Source organism: Vicia villosa, linkage group LG1 (genome assembly GCF_029867415.1).
Source record: "Vicia villosa cultivar HV-30 ecotype Madison, WI linkage group LG1, Vvil1.0, whole genome shotgun sequence".
Classification (NCBI taxonomy): Eukaryota; Viridiplantae; Streptophyta; class Magnoliopsida; order Fabales; family Fabaceae; genus Vicia; species Vicia villosa.
Window position 1 is genome coordinate 15,897,149 of NC_081180.1, and position 8,828 is coordinate 15,905,976.

Sequence of the window (8,828 nt, forward strand, 5' to 3'; positions counted from 1 at the left end):
GAGGTCCCCAATTTTCATTGGGTCCTTGGTAGTGAGTACACAATTTGTTGCACTTAGGCAACCATTGAAATACTCCTTTAGGAACTAAAATTCTCCTAAATTTGCATTTTTCAATGGTATGTCCCTTTTTGCAACAATAATGACAGGTAATATGATGAGAATATGGAGTTTTGCTAGTTGATACTTTTGGTACAAAAGTGTATTTACTATATAAAGGAGTATACGATCTTTTGAACTTATTTGAATCAACCGCAAAAGTCACTTTTGGTTGTAGAGCCTTGCCAGAATGTTTTGCTCCGTTTTTCTTTAGATATTTGTTGTATCTTCGCACAAACAGTCCCATTTCCTCATCATCGGAGTCTTCGTCATCACTTGTGTCACTATCCTTTGGCTCTCGTTTTGAGGTCTTGGAGCTCGAAGCTTTTAGAGCTATTGACTTCTTCTCTACCTCTTTCTCCATGTTCTTTTCTTTCTTTGTCCTTTTCTCATGCATGTCAAGGCATTTAAGGTGTTGTTCATGTTCCTCTAGTTTACCAAATAGAGTTGTGATGTCTAAAGTGTTTAGATCATTTGCTTCCTTTATTGCTGTAACTTTGGGTTGCCATTCCCTGTTCAAACATCTTAAGATTTTGTTAGTAGCAACTGCATTGGAAACAGGTCTATCAAGAGAATTTAACCGATTTTTCAGATGAACGAATCTCTTCTGCATGTTTTCGATGGATTCACCATCTTCCATGTGGAAGAGTTCGAACTCTTGAGTTAACGTATTGATCCTAGCTAGTTTGACATCATCCGTTCCCTCGTGGGCAACTTGCAATGTGTCCCACATAGCTTTAGCTGATCTACAATGGGAAACGCGATAGTATTCATCAACTCCTAGAGCTGAGATTAGAATGTTTCTCGCTTTCCAATCGTATGTATATCTCTTTTCATCTTCAGCATTCCAAGTATCTTCTGGTTTTGGAACAACTGCACCAGCTGCATTTGTCATGGTGATCTTAAATGGACCATTGACAATAGCTGTCCAGATGTTCCTATCAATTGCATTGATATGGACACACATACAATCCTTCCAATAGCCGTAGTTTTCATCGTTGAAAACTGGAGCTCTATTATGAGCCCCTTTAGGTCCGGAAGCCATTTTTCCAATAAGCGTTTCACGTAGCACGGAATTAACCAGAGCTCTGATACCACTTGTTAGACGCTGGCCTTAGGATCTAGAGGGGGGGTGAATAGATCGTTCACAGTTTTGCGGAGTTAAACGACTTTTCAGCGGAAGTGATTCTGAATCGACTCGCGTCTATTCCGAACCACTATCGAAACGATTGTATATGTGTTTAAAACCAGTCGAAGACTTGAGATAAGTGATAAGAGTATATGTTGCAGAATCAAAGCGTTGCTCTTATTGAAAATCAGATTAACTTCTTGTATGATTGACAATATTTGCAATGCAGTAAAAGTGATAGAAACAAATATACAAACACTTGGTGATAATGATCAAATTGATGGTGATTCAATATGTGATGGATTGTGATGTTTATATAGGTTCTTAATTCACAATCTTAACACTCGAATCGTTAATCAATTTGCTATTATAACCAAATATGAACAGAATGTAAATGAAAAGGTAAAAGCGACAAGAACACGATATTTGTTTAGGCAGTTCGTCGATCGTCCTCGCTACGACTACGTCTGCCCCCAATTCCAAATTGAAATTGGGTAATCTTTCATTAATGTTGAAAGTAGTATATACAAAGAAGATAACAAAGCGATAAACGATAAACCAATTATGTCGATCCTTTGAATCTTCTTCCCCCTTAATCTTGAACAAGATCAAGGTTATCCAAGAGCTTCACTTTGATTCCCTTCTGCAGTGTCTTGATTCCTTGAACTCCCCGTTCCTCAATCGTTACACTCAGCCGAATCCTCAATGAACGCCTCTTGATAAAAACCCCCAAGAACCACCCGTCGTGGAGGACAAAACCCGCAGATTTTATTCACCAACAAACCCCACAAACCTTCACCCACTAGGAATCTTCAATTCCGTTCCATGGACGTTATCGAACTCATCACTAACCCGCAACGCAAGAATGATTATGTGTAATTGTGTTGGAGATGATGAAGAACGAAGATGAGAAGCGTTTGTGTATCTTTCAGTCGTTGGTGTTGCTTTGAATAATGAACCTTTGATAATATATAAGATAGCTTAGGAGTTGGAGATGAGAGAAACAGAAATTTTGGCATTCTTGATCAGTTAGGTCGACCTCTTGTAGAGCTTAGGTCGACCTAGCAGTGCTTGCAGAATTTTGCTCCCAGTTAGGTCGACCTGTTTAGGGAGTAGGTCGACCAGAATCCTCTTAAAATGCATTATGGGGACATTTTCTCAGATTAGGTCGACCTAGTCGTTGTGTAGGTCGACCTAGCAGACTAGTATGTAGATTTCATCAATTTAGGTCGACCTAGATGATGTGTGAGTCGACCTAGCAGAAGTATGTGGATTTTTCTCCATTTTAGGTCGACCTGGGTTGACAGTAGGTCGACCTAACTGCTGGTTTTCTGCATTCTTCTTGATCTGCTTGTGTTGAGTCGACCTAAAGTATAATAGATCAACCTGTACTGTCATGAGTGATCAATGCTTGCTTTTCTTTGAGTTTTCTGCTTCCGCCTTGTTGTTTGAATGCTTATTTGAGTTTGCCATAAATCAAAAACATCTTTGAGTGTAATCTTGTATTCACAAATTAAGCTAATGGAAGAAAACCAAAATCAAAATAATATGAAAAAAACAAAATTTAAGAGACAATCGAACAGAACTTAAGCAAGATCAGGTGAACAACTTCTGGAATCTCATTTCATAGCAAAGTTATGTTCTCCACAGTGTTACAAGAATAAACCCTAAAATAGAAGAAATGGAAGAGAAGAAGTGATACCTGGCCGGAGACACGACGAAAGAAGGAGGAAAAACGACGACAAGGACAATCGTGACGCGAGGAGAACAGTGACGGTGACGGCGAGGAGATGGTTGTTAACAGCGAGGAGTGACGGCGAGAAGAAGAACGGTGACAGCGAGGGCAAGAACAACGGAGACGGCGCGAGGGAGAAGAGAAGAACAAGGAAGAATGAGAGGCAAAACGCGTGTTTTTGTTACTTTTGTTTTAAATTTTTTTAATTTTAAATAAGCTATGAGAGCGCTTTTCAAAAGCGTTTTTGTAACCAGACCTATACCAGCGCTTTTTAGGGTAAAAGCGCTCTTGTACCCCACCCCCTATAGCAGCGCTTTTGAAAGCGCTTTCATAACCCCCCTATAAGAGCGCTTTTGAGAAGCGCTTTTGTACCCATGCCTTTACCAGCGCGTTTTGAAAGCGCTTTCGTAACCCCCCTTATAAGAGCGCTTTTTTGCGTGTTTTTTAATTTTGTTTTTAGCGAAACCTATACCAGCGCTTTTTCCTAAAAGCGCTTTCGTAGGGGTGCTGCTAAAAGACAATTTGGCATAGTGCACGGCACGGACAAAAGTAATCCGTCCTAGCACCGTTCCAGTTGATGTTCGCCTCCACGCTAGTGATTCCACACATGATGATATTAACGAGTGCATCCGGAAGTTTGATCTCCTTAAGCGTATTCCAGATAAAGTTCTAACTGAGCTTGTCATAGGCTTTAGACAAATCTACTTTGATCACAAAGCCTCCTTTTTTCTCTTTCATTTTGTGCATACCGGGAAGGACCTCATTCGCGATGATTGATGTTATCTTGTATCATTCTCCAAGGAACGAAGTCGGACTGATTAGGAGAGATCAGATTTGCCATGTGCTCTTTTAGTCTATTTAACACCACTCTGCTTACAACCTTATAAATAGAACTAGTAACAAACCCGTGCATTCGCACGGGTTCTCTTGCAGGACGCACATTTGTTTTATATTTTTTTTAATAGAAAAATGTCTGGTACCCGTGAAAAAATAATAATTAAATATATATTTTTAATAGAAAAATGTCTGGTACCCGTGAAAAAATAATAATTAAATATATATTTTTTTAATAGAAAAATGTCTGGTACCCGTTAAAAAATAATAATTAAATATATAGAAAAATGTCTGGTATCCGTAAAAAATAATAATTAAATGTCCAGAAAAATGTCTGGTACCCGTGAAAAAAATAATTGAATGTATAGAAAAATATATGGTACCCATGAAAAAACAATAATTGAATGTATAGAAAAATATCTGGTACCCATGAAAAAATAATAATTAAATATTTTAAGCAACAACTTCATGTTCCCATTAATGTTCAATATTTTAATCAATAATTTGACAATTCCTTTAATATTCAATATTTTGAACAATCACTTCACGTTCCCGTTATAATTATTTTAATTTGGTGTTATAAAAAAATAAAAATTATCATCTTAGTAAAATACTATTTTCAACATCGAAATTATCATTTTTAAATATATGTAATTATAGGTAAACAATATTATTTCATATTTCTCTTCATGATAATAATTTTTGTGAGAAGTCTCATTTTTGTTTATCAACAAATTAAAAGAATATAGACAAGAAAATTTGGTTGGAACATTTACATTAATTACATCAAAGATTAAGACATACTTCAAAGGAATAATATGTGAATTTCAATGTATTACATGATATTGAAATTTGCAGGAAGTATCATGATACCTTATTTCCTTCTACTGTGTTGGCCTCTTTACTTTTCATAAGAAATATTAGTGAAGTCATATACTCTTAATGTCAACATGGCGTGACACAGATAGCAAAATATGTTTCAGTCTCCTAATGTTTATTCAAAAATGCAAAATAATGTATGTTTTCACAAAATGGAGAATTTGTTCCAATTGTGTCATCAAAATCCTGAAGTTGTTCCAAATCCAATGCTCTCACAACCTCATCCATGTTTGGTCTATTTTTTGGTGTTTCATACAGACAACAAATTGCAATGCAAGCTACTTTTTTTGCTTCACGCGGCGAATATTGACCTTCTATATAGGAATCCGTGACTTGGAAGACCACTCATCATCGCCATCATAGTGCACATTTTCCACATAATTTCCAACAGAACAGCTCCAAAACTGTATACATCACCCTTTTTGGTTTGTTGAACTTAAATTAAAAGACAATGGCAAGAAAAGTTAGGAATATTAAAAGTTATTGCTAATTTTTATTATGTAGTAAGAATAATCAGTTACCCGTCATTAAGTACTCAGGTGCTGAGTAAATTGCTGCATAATCTTGACACCTCCTAATAACCCTTTGGTTTTTATCCAACCCGAAATCGAGTATCTTTTCATTGTGATTTTTTCATTCACATAGAAGAATTTATAAACCTCTAACTGGTAAACTCTTCATTTGTAAGTTTGTTAGATAAAAGAAACCACTTACTGAATCTATTAAGATATTAGAAGTATTTAAATCTTCATGTATCACTTTGACTTCATCACTGTGAAGAAATGCAAGAGCCTTAGCAGCATCAAGAGCTATCTTCATTCGGCTTTTCCATGATAGCGGCTAAACATTAGAAGATCCTGATCCATACAAGTCAGGTAGATAACTTGTAAATGAAGTTATCTTATGATTTTTTTTGAAAATAGAAAAAGATAACAACAACGATAAGTGACATACTTTTACACGAATGATTTTCCAAACTTCTCTCGGCCAAAAATTCATATACCAAAATGGGGTTGATATCTTCTAAGCAGTAACCAATGAGTTCGACAAGATTGGGATGACTCAATTGTCTCATAATATTGATTATTCTCTATAATAAAGTAAGATGACAATTAAACATATCACAAGCTTTGAGTAAAAGTTTCTGGAATGAAACTCACCAACAATTCATTATGTTCCTCATGGCACACTTGGTTAAGCTTTCTGACAGTAATTGCAAAACCAGAATCTGGTTTATTGGGGCGAATGTATTCTCATCAATCCACCCTTTTACGCAACAAAGCTCGTCATTTGTCACTTGAATTAAGTTACTTGTCGCAGTTTTTAATTCCTTTAAACTAAAGCACTTCAATGACAACAATTTAGACTGATGACAAAATCATATAGTTCCTTGAATTAAGTTCCTTGTCGCAGTTTTTAAATCCTTTAAACTGATGACAATTGATGTAATTCACATATTTCAGTGACAAAACCATATAAAGTTATTGGTAATTATATAATGATAGGATGTAAAATGTGCCAACCATTTAGACAAAACTATTTTCTTTTGTCGAGGAAGAATCTCACAGCAGGGGAAAACTTAAGATAATATGAGCATTAAATATAAAGGATATGGATATCAAATTTTGAACAGAAAACGTAAATCAAATTATGAACAGGAACAGAACTCGATTTGACTACAGAAGTTCTTAAGTCACACATGCCACATAAATAGGATTCTAGAATGAGAAGAAAATTGAAAATGGTAAGCTGTAGAATGTTAGGATAGTCTTCCCAAAGTACCAGAATAAATGAGATGCTAATGCTATCCTCCAAGCAAGATAGGTCCATTCTCCGCAGCCGTGTGAGCATTGTCGTAATTATTATGCCTCGTCATTTGATTGTTGCGTGAGAAATACGTCCTTTTTTTGCATATGGTCCTGCTCTCGCTATAAAAGAAAAAATAGATATACTATTGTGATTTAAAATTACACCTACAAGCTCTATATAGCTAGAATAAGCTCACAACAATAACAGTATACTAAGATAATAGCATCCTTACTTGCAATTTGCGTAGCCCGAATCATATTTTGCAATAAACATGAGAAGAGTAGTCACACATTAAAATAAATATAGACAACCAAAGAAGCTGTTCCATGAATTTTCTATAATGTTCTACAATTTATTGATTGGTTTCACAACTTGAACTTGCGAGAACATTAAATTTCAATTCATACCTGCAGTATCCCCATCCATCTTATCTGCTTCAAATCCACTCTGAATGACAAGCAACTAAGTGAGTCTGCTGATCTGGTTTTCACCATTGTTGAAATTTCAAACCATTCACGATCTAGACAGAGTAACATTGAAACTTTGGCACAGACACTCCCTCCATAGAGTGAAAAGGAACTTGCTGGATCAGAAGTGGAAAAAATGACAATAGGAAGCCGTGCAATTACCGCCTCAAATAAATCTTCAGGAAAATCTTTCCAGATTTCTTGTTCCATAACTTCACTTGAACATGATCTTCCTGACGAACTGCGAGGCTTCTTAGTAGGTGGAGGCTTTATAGGCTCCAACATCTGGAAACTGTGAGACTTTCCAACTGCCATTTCAATGCCAAAACAATCACTTACAAAGCTATTTTCGATGTCAAACGCAGTCCATCTACAAAATGGGAAAGTCAACATTCATAGGGTCATCAACATGATTGACACCAGCTAGAAAAACAAATAAAAGTAAAACGAAAATTTCATAACACAAGCGCAAAAATACAAATTTACTCCAACATGCAGACGGAACCCCCGTGAGAGGAACATTTGTACCAAGGGATTTTACATGCAAGCTAAAAGATGTAAAGGCAAATGGCAATGTCTTTTCCTGCAGATCATGCATAGTACGAGTGTTTTGAGTTGTCGGTGACTGAGAAAAGGCTCCCAACCCGCCCGAATCAGTTTGATTCATTCCCGTGAGTCATCACAATATCATAATTTCTAGAAGAAGAAAGAGATTTTTACATTAGAACATTTGAAAACATATGTATGTAATGAGCCAGAATAATTATATTAACAGGTTCGGAAACAACTTCGCGATCTCATCTCTGCCTACATGATATTTGGTAGAGTTGACTGATAGGTCATTCTCAATGAAAAATGGATGATTATCTTATATAAATGGTCTTAAAATAATTAATTTAAGATCTCTAACCATGAAATTACAGGATGAGTTTAACTGATCTAATTTCTAACTGAAAAAGCAATAAACCTTACCAAAATCAAAAAGATGTATCCTTATAGAATTTTGTCTTCATATTCAAAGAACTCAACAATCCTTGCAATATAATATATTTATCACCTACAGCCTAAAACAACATAGTTTAGAAAATCAACACTGTAAGAAAACCCCAAATCAACAAAACATATAAACCCTAAAACACTTAATCTTCAACATTGAACATACCTTGAGGAAAATAGTGACATTGGTGGTGAAATACGAACGGTGGAACCAAACCGGCAACTCCATACGAAGCGGCATAACCCATAACTCATAACTCACCAACAAAAATCTGAGATTGGACGTGTTTTACTGCAGACGAATAGGAAGATGAAAAAGAAAATTTTCTCCAACGATCTTGTCATGTAGAAAGCTCGGAGGAAGGCGATGAAAATGGTTGAGCTTTGAAGATGGAAGATGGTTTTTAGGATTGAAGATAGATTAGGGTTGAGTTTTGAAGCTGAAAGAGAGAAAAAAAATATGAGAGAGACCGAAAACCTCAGGTTTGAAAAAGAAATTAGCAGATTTTAGAAGCAAATAGAAAAAAATAGTGTCAAATAAGCAAGAATTTGAATTATATATGCAGAAGGTATCCACGTGGCACATTGAGGAGCAAGAGGGGTATTTTGATATTTGGCAAAACATAAAATTTTCTTATATTTGTAGATTGCAAAGCGATGTAGGCCGGTACTGAGCCACCAGTTGCGGAACTTTTACCATTGGGATAAGGCAAATAGCAAGCAGACTCGAATTTACCCATACCAGTTTAACAAAATCCAGCACTTGCGTTCCCACCGTATTCCAAGATTGTTTAAAAAAAACAAAATAAATTCTTTCATGCTAATAGTAATAACTTTGTTTGTCTGTTTCCAACACAACAAAAACACAATTTTAAATCAGCTT

General features: G+C 35.8%; 1 long non-coding RNA gene across 4 annotated transcripts; it reads right to left on the reverse strand.

The window, feature by feature from the left end:
* Positions 1–4,658: 4,658 nt before the first annotated feature.
* On the reverse strand, positions 4,659–8,443 carry LOC131601633 (uncharacterized). 4 transcript variants are annotated; one of them, XR_009283754.1, is made up of 5 exons: positions 8,112–8,443; positions 7,922–8,013; positions 7,436–7,645; positions 5,628–7,319; positions 4,659–5,530 (listed from the first exon to the last, which is right to left on the reverse strand). It is a non-coding gene; the product is annotated as an uncharacterized LOC131601633 (long non-coding RNA). The 4 variants fall into 4 exon arrangements; XR_009283755.1 differs by having other exon boundaries at positions 5,628–6,601; positions 6,890–7,645; XR_009283757.1 differs by having other exon boundaries at positions 4,659–5,108; positions 5,195–5,530; positions 5,628–7,645.
* Positions 8,444–8,828: the final 385 nt, after the last annotated feature.